Source organism: Oncorhynchus mykiss, chromosome 5 (assembly GCF_057628025.1).
Source record: "Oncorhynchus mykiss isolate SJ-2025 chromosome 5, ASM5762802v1, whole genome shotgun sequence".
NCBI classification, from domain to species: domain Eukaryota; kingdom Metazoa; phylum Chordata; class Actinopteri; order Salmoniformes; family Salmonidae; genus Oncorhynchus; species Oncorhynchus mykiss.
In genome coordinates this window covers 6754146-6766085 of record NC_143026.1, presented here as the reverse complement: position 1 = coordinate 6766085, position 11940 = coordinate 6754146, and the positions used below count along the sequence as shown (strand labels likewise).

Below are 11940 nucleotides of genomic sequence, written 5' to 3'. Positions count from 1 at the left end.
GATTTGGGAAAGGGCACCGTCACCCATTTTTGACCGTTCACCTCTCCGGCCATAGACCGGTGCCCCACGGCCCAGCATAATCGAAACCGCCCATTATGTCAGATATCCGTCAGGCAAAAATTAGGAAGTGCCACTTGCTCTAAAATCCCAATTTAATCAGTATAAATATCCCTTGCAGTACAATTGAACTGTAGGAATTGTGAGTAAAAGTAGGTCTGGCAGACCAGGGTTTCCTAAACTCGGTTCTGGAGCCCCCAGGAGTTGGTTATTTAAATCAGCAGTGTCGTGCTAGGGCAAAAACCAAGCCCGACAACAAACGGTTGGAATGATGGTTGAATGTAGGCTAAAATAAAATAAATTGAGGATAATTTGATGATTGTCGGTATTCTTAAAAACATACCGATACATTTGCCTAATAGCAAATTAGCTGTAAGAGCATGACATTTACATTTAAATATATATTTTTAAAATAATAGGACAACTTTACAATAAAACTGTTTATACAGTAATGTAGAACATTTAATTCTGAGTTGTCTTTACATACGCTTTTATTTATGAATATAAAGAAGTTCATGCCACTGGTTTATTACGTTTGATTATGAATTGGATTACACCTTTACCTTTTTAGTCACGTGCGTATCAATCAACAGGCTGCTTAGTGGGGTAGGATATATATTTAATATCACCCAGACGTGTTGCGAGATGACATAAACACATTGTATGGTCGTTTGTTTTAATGAAACCGCGGGCGTTTTTGGAGTTTTATTCAAAACACATTCTTGTCAAACCAGTCTGTCAAGTTTCAGGTAAGGTAGGTAGCCATTACGCAGGTGAAAGGAGTGAACAGAAACTAACGTTAGACGACACTGTTGTTTGTGGCGAGGACAGAGCAAACATGGTACAGTAACCAGAAACTAGAAGACCATACTGGGGAGAAATTATAGACATACAAGGAATAGCCTATTGGTGAGTAGTTTTTTTAAATGTATATATCTGCCGCCAAATGTATTAATTTTTAGACAGAGTCGATCGTAGTAATGTTCACACGTTATCCTTTCCTCCCCTCTGTCATAATCTCAATCTATAATTGAATCAAGTCATAGGTCGATTTCGTGCAAAGATCCGACATTCTAATCTAACTCTTCTAACGACTTGATTCAATCTGTGACGTTTAATTTAATCGTTAAAGCGTCATTGAAACTTCAAAGCAATGTTCGGGGAAAATGCGTTGAAAAATGCGTTCCTGTTAAACACTGCATGTCTCGTCTCAATCGGGAATTAGCCTACCTTTACACTTCAAGCGCACTATAACGCTGAATTTAGACAATATGGTTTGAATTCAGCCCTAACTAAATCTATCTGATATATATATATAATTGGACATGCAGACCAGTATGAGAATTCCAGACGTGTAGATGTTTTTCTGTGTAATTCTGTAGAACTTTTACTTGTTTTCCAACTTTCTGTATTTTACACTTTGATTGTTTGAAAACAAATCATTATAATACCCTCAATGGGCTATTGAAACCTAGTAGTAGCAGTCTTGATATACTCTCCCTGGAGATTTATGTTGCGTCTCCAACACAATCTTGTATCGCTTCAGGGAGGGGAAGGCTCTCACTCTTTTCGTCTGAGATGGCACACACACATTCCACAGGAGGACTGAGTGGGCTTGATCAATATGCTTGGGTTTAGGCAGTCTTAAACCTTGTTCACACTGCACGCCTTCAGGATGCACTATGCAGAAATCCGTTTGGCATTTCCTGGTTGCTAAAATTCTAATAGTATGCCTAATTTCAGTTTGTGACGAAACGAGCAAATATAATGTAGAGCATCATTGTACCAATTAAACTGCTGTGAAATACCTTTCATTTTGTTTTTAAGCTGTTTGAAGCTAGTGTACAAAACCGTAAGTTAGACTAAAAAAAAACGTAAGAATGGGAAGCATAGAAATAGAGCACATAGAACATATCTATCAATTCCTAAACTTGCTTTAAATGAGAATGACAGATCTATAACTCACTTTTCTATCTGAATTTGGTCGGGAATCCCACCACAGTGACATATTGCAGCTTTAATGCTCAAATGTTTTTTTGAACACTGACTGTCCAAACAGTAAGGGACAATCAGATTTGTGCGTGTGTCCAGACATCAATAATTTTAGCTACGTTAGTTGTCATAGTAACGACAGTTAGTGTATTTTGTATTTTTATTAGTGATCACCATTAGCTGCTGCCAAGGCAGAATCTACTCTTCCTGGGGTCCAAACACAAACAAACAAATAAATGGTACATACTATAACGTTGACACACCACTGTGGTATAGGCCGATTGGTGGTTCGTGTGCTTTCTATCACTCAGAATTAAAGGTGACGACAATGCTGTCGCGAACATTTCCCAGTTGATTTGAATGTTCTAAATCGTACTATAAACTGGGTGGGTCGAACCCTGAATGCTGATTGGCTGAAAGCTGTGGTATATCAGACTGTATACAACAGGTATGGTAAATCATGTATTTTTACTGCTCTAATTACATTAGTAACCAGTGTATAACAGCAATAAGGCACCTCTGGGGGTTTGTGGTATATGGCCAATATACCACGGCTAAGGGCTGTATCCAGGCACGCCGTACTGTGTCGTGCATAAGAACCGCCCTTAGTCATGGTATATTGGCCATATACCACACCCCCTCGTGCCCTATTGCTTAAGTGTAATGACACTTTTAAAGCCTCAAAGGATAAGATGATCCAACTTTCAAAACAAGTCCATTTTGGTTAGTCACGTCAGTCAACTAGGCTAGCTGTTTAGCTAGTACATTCACTCATTTATTTGTAAACCATTAACAACTCGTTAGCTACCACATGCTATTGTCAAACTGTCAACATAGTAGCTAGCAAGTAAAACTTGGCCAAATATCAACATATTTGGGCAAATAAATCAGATTTGAGACACATGCTGCATAGCCAGACTGCAGGAAAAAGAACAGATTTGAATCTGAAATATTTTTTTTATTTTTTATTTGAGTCACTTCAAATTGCCAATGTGCCAATTATAAATCATTTGATATGATGGTCAGGCGCTTTACATAGTTATAAATCATTTGTTATGATGGCCGGGGGGCTTTACATAGGTATAAATCATTGGTTATGATGGTCGGGGGGCTTTACATAGCTATAAATCATTTGTACACTGCAAAATGACCACAAGAATCCTAAACCGATATAGTTTTCTATGGAATAATTTGAAACCTTTATTTCATTGGGATACGATGACATATGCCTCTCTAATTATGGGTGGAAATATTTGGGAACAGATATCCAAACTTAAAATAACTTTTTTTTTTGCCTCAGAGCTTGGGGGAGGGGGGGGGGGGGGGTGGTGTGTGCAAATAAAATAATTTGGGCTGTTTATTGGGGAACCCTGATGTAGTTTAACTGACCTTCTGTCTGCAATGTGTCACTCTCCACCTTGTTCCCCTGTGACTCACGGTCCAGTTTCAGGCATCACCACCTCAAACATTTCGGACACGGCCTTAACAAAAATAAAACAGAACTCATTTGACATCATAGAGGTACAAATGTTGCAGGGACTGCAACCCCCTCCACCGTGGGTCTACCACCCCGTGGGTCTATGTTCAACACGGATTAGTGTTCCTCTGATAAACAGGGATGACGTTACATGTGATGGATTGACCCGTTGGAACACTGACAGTATAATTTGCTGCCTGAGAGCCGATGCACTTCCTGAATGTGTTCCACACGGGTTGGTTGACTTTGTGAACACCGCCCCGGCGGTGGCTTTCCCAAACAGGATGTAGGGTTTACACGGTTGACAGGAATAGGAGCAGACCTGTTTTAAAACACACTCACTGGTCGAAACCCTGATGAAGACGAGGTGACAGAGATGTGTATTTAGGTGTAACTCTGTGTTAACGGCAACCGTATAACCTTCCTCTTGTCTCACCGTGTCCCTCTTGTCTCACCGTGCACCTCTTGTCTCACCGTGCCCCTCTTGTCTCACCGTGTCCCTCTTGTCTCACCGTGTCCCTCTTGTCTCACCGTGTCCCTCTTGTCTCACCGTGCCCCTCTTGTCTCACCGTGCCCCTCTTGTCTCACCGTGCCCCTCTTGTCTCACCGTGCCCCTCTTGTCTCACCGTGCCCCTCTTGTCTCACCGTGCCCCTCTTGTCTCACCGTGTCTCACTGTGCCCCTCTTGTCTCACCGTGCCCCTCTTGTCTCACCGTGCCCCTCTTGTCTCACCGTGCCCCTCTTGTCTCACCGTGCCCCTCTTGTCTTCTGATTTCAGTGTACTGACCTCTTCCTCTGCCTATATCCTTACTGTAATTGATTTTTATAGAGCTCTGGTCAAAAGTAGTGCACTATATAGGGAATAGTGTGCCATTTGGGATATGAGGTATGTAAATTGAGTGTCCTCAACCACGTCTCAGTCCTCAGGCAGTGACGTGTAGGAGCTGCTCCTTATGGAAATAAATGTTCCTTGCTAAAGCGTGCCTTTTGAATCTGACTTGAAAGGCAAATGTTGTGAGTTCGTCTCTTTCCTTATTCACTCCGTTTTCCTTATTGCCGCCTTTGATATCCTGGTGTGTACTGCAGCTGTCGGGTTTTATTGTGATCCCCATATTAGCCACTGCAAAGTCAGGTGGATGTCGGGTAGTTTTTGTTGTTGTTGTTGTAGTTATATGATCATATGCTAGATGGGATCTAGTATGACTTTGCATCAAACTGTAAACATGGCTCATCTATAATTTACATCCTCTTGTTTTGGAATTTCCATTAGAATATCCAAGGTGGCACATGTGCTCGTTCAAGTCACTCCCCCCCCCCGGTCTGAGCCAGACAGTCATTAACTGTCACAGCAGTTAATAATATTAACCTGTAGGGGAGCCTGCTGTGAGTCTCCCAGCAGTGGATGAGCTGATTTGGGGTCAGTTGGAGGATAGAGAGCAGTGTTTCTTATTAGGGTCAGCCTAGTTAACAGCTGATTTGAGGTCAGTTGAAGGATAGAGAGCAGTGTTTCTTATTAGGGTCAGCCTAGTTAACAGCTGATTTGAGGTCAGTTGGAGGATAGAGAGCAGTGTTTCTTATTAGGGTCAGCCTAGTTAACAGCTGATTTTGTGATCTCCCCCGGCCTCGCCACACCCCTCACCCACACCCCTCTTCACCTCAGGGGAGCACATTGTCCTTCTCCTAACGGACAATCAGACTGTAATAAATATTGAGATGGGGTGGAAAGCCTTAGTGAATTCCTTGTCTCAGGTTACGAGCCAGGCAGTGAGGCAGGCAGGTGTGTGTTTGGTTCCTTTTGAAATGTGTTCTGAATGCCTGTTGTCCCTCTTTCCCCTCTTCCGTGTCGTTGCTATCGATGGGTTGGTTGTTTAGCAACAAAACCGACTCGTGCCCGACTGTGGGCCAAAACAGACCGTGGTTGGCTTAGATTGTTGACGACATGTAAACTATATTTAGTCTCCAATGTTAATTGTAAACATCAATACATTTGCATAATGAGCACTTGTCTCTACAATACAGTGCCTTTGGAAAGTATTCAGACCCCTTGACTTTTTCCACAGTTAGTGACGTTACAACCTTATTCTGAAATGGATTAAATAAAACAATGTCCTCCGCAATCTAAACACAATACCCCATAATGACAAAGCAAAATCAGTTTTTGGAAATGTTTGCAAATTTATAAAAAACCTTTTTATAAAACATTATTGACATAAGTATTCAGACCCGTTGCTATGAGACTCTAAATTGAGCTCAGGTGCTTCCTGTTTCCATTGATCATCCTTGAGATGTTTCTACAACTTGGCTGGAGTCCATTGGTGGTAAATTATATTGATAGGACATGATTGGTGGTGCCAGAATAACAACCTATCCCTCAATTTAACCAAGACTAAGGAGATGATTGTGGACTACAGGAAAAGGAGGACCGAGCACGTCCCCATTCTCATCGACGGGGCTGAAGTGGAGCAGGTTGAGAGCTTCAAGTTCCTTGGTGTCCACATCAACAACAAACTAGAATGGTCCAAACACACCAAGACAGTCGTGAAGAGGGCACGACAAAAGCCTATTCCCGCTCAGGAAACTAAAAAGATTTGGCATGGGTCCTGAGATCCTCAAAAGCTTCTACAGCTGCAACATCGAGAGCATCCTGACCAGGACAAGCTAGTTAAACTAGTAATATCATCAACCATGTGTAGTTAACTAGTGATTATGTTAAGATTGATTGTTTTTTTTATAAGATAAGTTTAATGCTAGCTAGCAACTTACCGTGGCTCCTTGCTGCTCTCGTGTAATCAGGTGGTCAGCCTGCCACGCAGTCTCCTCGTGGGATGCAATGTAATCAGGTGGTCAGCCTGCCACGCAGTCTCCTCGTGGGATGCAATGTAATCAGGTGGTCAGCCTGCCACGCAGTCTCCTCGTGGGATGCAATGTAATCAGGTGGTCAGCCTGCCACGCAGTCTCCTCGTGGGATGCAATGTAATCAGGTGGTCAGCCTGCCACGCAGTCTCCTCGTGGGATGCAATGTAATCAGGTGGTCAGCCTGCCACGCAGTCTCCTCGTGGGATGCAATGTAATCAGGTGGGCAGCCTGCCACGCAGTCTCCTCGTGGGATGCAATGTAATCAGGTGGTCAGCCTGCCACGCAGTCTCCTCGTGGGATGCAATGTAATCAGCGTCCAAAAATGCCAATTACCGATTGTTATGAAAACTTCAAATCGGCCCTAATTAATCGGCCATTCCGATTAATCCGTCGACCTCTAGTCCAGAGTCACAAGTCTCAGACGTATTCCCCATTGAAGCGTGCAAGTAGCTAACCTACTAAAGGAACCGGTTGCAAAAATCACCGAAGCTGGAGACACTTATCTCCCTCACTAACTTTTAAGCACCGGCTGTCAGAGCAGCTCACAGATTACTGCACCTGTACATAGCCCATCTGTAAATAGCCCATCCAACTACCTCATCCCCATATTGCTTTTTTCTTCTCCTTTGCACCCCAGTATCTCCACTTGCACATTCATCTTCTGCACATCTATCACTGTAGTGTTTAATTGCTAAATTGTAATTATTTCGCTACTATGGCCTATTTATTGCCTTACCTCCCTAATCTTACTACATTTGCACACACTGTATATAGATTTTCCTACTGTGTTATTGACTGTTTGTTTATCCCATGTGTAACTGTGTTGTTTGTGTCGTACTGCTTTGCTTTATCTTGGCCAGGTCGCTGTTGTAAATGATGACATGTTCTCTACTGGCCTACCTGGTTAAAAGTAAAGTTGAAATAAAAATTAAAACCTATTAGTTATTACTGCACTGTCGGAACTAGAAGCACAAGCATTTCGCTACACTCGCATTAACATCTGCTAACCATTTGTATGTGACCTTTTTAAAATGCGATTTTAACCCATCTATGGCAGTGCCTCGGGCCAGACACTAAAACCTGTTGGTCGACTTTTGAGACCGTCAGACCCTGCAACACCTAAAGACACCCTCCAGTGATTTTTCTGTTTTGAAAGGTGGTATCCCAAGTATAAATACAGTAAAGTACACCCACCAAAGGCTGAAGAAAATATGTTTTGAGCAATATAGTGTTCATTTTTTAGACACAACTGCAAACTTTCAGAAGTAGGAAATTGGTCTGATGGGAATTTGTGATGTCGTCGACCAGCCCCCTTGCTTGTGGAACAATAGAGGACAGAAGAGGAAAGCCCCGCCCACTTGTGCTATGTCATGACGTATGTCATACCTTGACCTTCTATTGAGATGTTCCTTTTGTTTAGTAAATCGGGTGTTTTAAAAAAACAAACATTTTTTTTAACCTTTATTTAACTAGGCAAGTCAGTTAAGAACTAGGCAAGTCAGTCAAGTCACTTATTTTCAATGACGGCCTACCAGGGAACAGTGGGTTAACTGCCTGTTCAGGGGCAGAACGACAGATTTGTACCTTGTCAGCTCGGGGGCGTTTGAACTTGCAACCTTCTGGTTACTAGTCCAACGCTCTAACCACTAGGCTACCCTGCCGCCTCTACACTCTAACCACTAGGCAACCCTGCCGCCTCTACACTCTAACCACTAGGCTACCCTGCCGTTTGAAGGAGGTGCTAAAGGAGACTGGAGTGCCATTTTCAGTGTAACACCCCATGTGTAGATCAGAGGAGGACGACGACAGTGACTGTAACTCTGTTGGGCGTCCAGGAATGGATAACATCATCACGTCATGTTAATCTGGGGACGGTTTCCCGGATACAGATAAAATCCTGGACTAAAAAAAATATAAAAATAGCGATTTCAGCAGAAGATCTTCATTTTTAATCCAACACTACGGTTTAATCTGTGTCCAGGAAACCACCCCCATCGTTACATTAATAAAGGTTAAAGAAAAACACACAATTATAGTCCAGTCATTAATCAGTGAATTTCAGGGAATTCGTGTCAGTGAGTCTAGAAGAAGAATGGCCTTCCTCGATCTCGATTGTTCCCATTGGAACGGAGAAAGGATGGGGCCCTCGAGCTGATTACTAGTATTTAAAATACAAATAAAAATCTATATTATGCCCATTACATGAGGCCTTTTGATTTGAGGCCTGAGGAAATTGTCTCTTCTGACTAATGTTAAGTCCTGCACTGCATATATTTGCTTGTCCTAAGGTATGCATATAGACTTTTTAAAGTCCTGAGGCAAACAAACTGGATCACGACGCTCATGATGTTATCACACTACTGTACACACAGTCAATTCACCAAGTTAAACACTTGGATGTCACCTTACATTTGTCATGCGCTTATAATGTGATGGACACACCCCTAAAACAGTTGTTCACCTACACTACATCATCCACGTTACAAGGCCTAGGATACGTTGCTCAATGAAAATAAGAATTTGTTCTTAACTGACTAGTTAAATAAAGGTTAAAAAAAATGGCTGCTCTCCACAAGCATTCTGGGTTGTTTTTCTATTCAGGAACTTGTTCTCTCTCTCAAATCACAGAATGGTCGTAGTCTTTATCTGGTGAAGGGAATTGTCCTCATAGTCAAAATGGACCAGTTTGTGATGATTCTGATCATCATGTTAGTGAATTTTGAGCAGATCTGTGTCGTGAATGTTTTTCCAGTGGGTTCGTGGAAAAAAATGTGGATATATATATATATATATATATATATATATATATATATATATATATATATATATATATATATATATATATATATATTTTTACAATTCGAGAAAGCTGCAAATAATTGTCTCATACGGTTTTTAAATTAGTCTTTGATCTGATCTGGTACACAGCCCTAGTGTGGGGTTAGCCTGTTTAACTGCTGTTGATAATTACTAAAGGGCCCAAAAAGCTCATCAATCATTAACTCCTTGTCTAGAGGCTAAAAGATATTGGTGCCAAGAAGCTTACAAGCAAACACTGAGTAGCTACAGACCGTTTGACCATTTAAGGACTAACAGAAGACTAGTTATAATCTAACAGGACATTAAGAACTAACAGAAGACTAGTTATAATCTAACAGGACATTAAGAGGGAACTATGGATCCTGGATGCTGATTGGGCGGGTAGTGGTCCAAGCTGTGCTGTGTTGGCCATCACAGATGTACCTGTAGACCTTTTAGTGGAACGTAAACAATAAACTAATTTAGAACGCACGACACCGTTCTATATCCGGCTAGCTAGCTGCGCCAGAGAACTCGATGTCAAGCTGTACGTCACAAGCAGAAAAGTAAACTAAGTCTGTTTGTGAAGATGGAAAAGCAGGGCGACGTGGCCTAGTCCGTGTATGGAGAAGTCTGATGCAGAGCTACACAGCCAGACACTTCAGAGGAAGTGTACAGCTGACCGGACAGGTGGAGCTACACAACCAGACACTTCAGAGAGGGTGGGGTACTTGGCCTGGATAGTGGCGGGAAGCATCTGACCAGACAGGTGGAGGTGTACAGCAGACCAGACAGGTGGAGGTGTACAGCAGACCAGACAGGTGGAGGTGTACAGCAGACACTGTAGCCTCCTTACATGACCGGCAGAGACGATGGGACAAACGTGTATATTTATCTGCTTGGAATTTCTGAAATTTGCTTTGGTCAACTTGTCGGGTCAGATAGGCCTGCAGCTTCTCTTCAGTCATAAATTGTTGCCCTAGAAGACAAGTAAATGATCAAGGCTAATCCATTATATATTTAAGCGATAAGGAACGAGGGGTGTGGCATGTGGCCAATATCTAAGGGCTGTTCTAGAGGGCTGTTCTAGAGGGCTGTTCTAGAGGGCTGTTCTAGAGGGCTGTTCTAGAGGGCTGTTCTAGAGGGCTGTTCTAGAGGGCTGTTCTAGAGGGCTGTTCTAGAGGGCTGTTCTAGAGGGCTGTTCTAACGCAAGACAGTGCCTGGATACAGCCCTTAGCCGTGGTATATTGGCCATATACCACAAACCCCAGAGGTGCCTTATTGTAAATACATTTTTTGTCATACCCGTTGTATACAGTCAAAGATATTATTCCACTCCTTTTCCAGAGACTAAAATAACATTTGCTGTATCATCGTACTGAAAGAAATACTTTTGCTCTCTCTCCATTTCAGCTCTCTCTCAATTCAGCTCTCTCTCAATTCAGCTCTCTCTCAATTCAGCTCTCTCTCATTTCAGCTCTCTCTCCAATTCAGCTCTCTCTCCAATTCAGCTCTCTCTCCAATTCAGCTCTCTCTCCAATTCAGCTCTCTCTCCAATTCAGCTCTCTCTCCAATTCAGCTCTCTCTCCAATTCAGCTCTCTCTCCAATTCAGCTCTCTCTCCAATTCAGCTCTCTCTCCAATTCAGCTCTCTCTCCAATTCAGCTCTCTCTCCAATTCAGCTCTCTCTCCAATTCAGCTCTCTCTCCAATTCAGCTCTCTCTCCAATTCAGCTCTCTCTCCAATTCAGCTCTCTCTCCAATTCAGCTCTCTCTCCAATTCAGCTCTCTCTCCAATTCAGCTCTCTCTCCAATTCAGCTCTCTCTCCAATTCAGCTCTCTCTCCAATTCAGCTCTCTCTCCAATTCAGCTCTCTCTCCAATTCAGCTCTCTCTCCAATTCAGCTCTCTCTCCAATTCAGCTCTCTCTCCAATTCAGCTCTCTCTCCAATTCAGCTCTCTCTCATTTCATCTCTCTCATTTGTTGGCAAAGTGAACATGTTATAACACGATATATGAGTCTTTCCCAATATCACAACCTTTCGCAATAAAACAAGTCATTCTCTAAAAAGATTCAAAGTAGGCAGCGTAAATAGAGACATTTGAGTCTTTTCACAATATTGAAATATTGAAGTAGGCATCGTTAATAAATGACCTCAGTTGATTTGTTCTGAAGATACAGGATTGTTTACATGGCACATTGACACAGTGGCCATACAGTAATGACAGTGTAGAACAATAGGAGACCTATATGTGGTGAAATAGAGGCAAGGGGCGTGGTTGTAGAGATATGCAGAGTCATCTTGTGACCAGAACATGGAGACAATCGATACTTTTTATTGTCCATTGGTTAGAACGGAAATGTGTTTTTCCTGCTTCTCCCAACACCTCGCAGTGCAGCACCCCCCCCCCCCCCCCCCCCTGGGTGGAGAGCAATTGTGCGGGATTAAGTGCCTTGCTCAAGAGCACAATGGCAGGAGATGGTACATGGGAGCCTTCCAGCTGCCAGTTCAGTCCCATTGTTGTGTTGTCCTGGCCTTGAACCATTGTAGACACCACACCCATGCATTGGTCCTGTTGTAGTCTAGCTTAGAGCAGTGTTTCCTGGTCATTGGTCCTGTAGTAGCCTAGCTTAGAGCAGTGTTTCCTGGTCATTGGTCCTGTAGTAGCCTAGCTTAGAGCAGTGTTTCCTGGTCATTGGTCCTGTAGTAGTCTAGCTTAGAGCAGTGTTTCCTGATCCTGGTCCTGTAGTAGTCTAGCTTA

The 11940-nt window shown here is 42.7% G+C and overlaps 1 protein-coding gene across 1 annotated transcript in view; it reads left to right on the top strand.

The window, feature by feature from the left end:
• The first annotated feature begins 615 nt into the window (after nt 1–615).
• The window catches only part of LOC110524940 (phospholipid-transporting ATPase IC), a 43187-nt gene continuing 31862 nt past the window's right edge, over nt 616–11940 (top strand). The window contains exon 1 of the mRNA XM_036976661.2: nt 616–966. The gene's annotated coding sequence lies outside the window, so the exon portion shown is untranslated. The remainder of the gene's footprint in view (nt 967–11940) is intronic.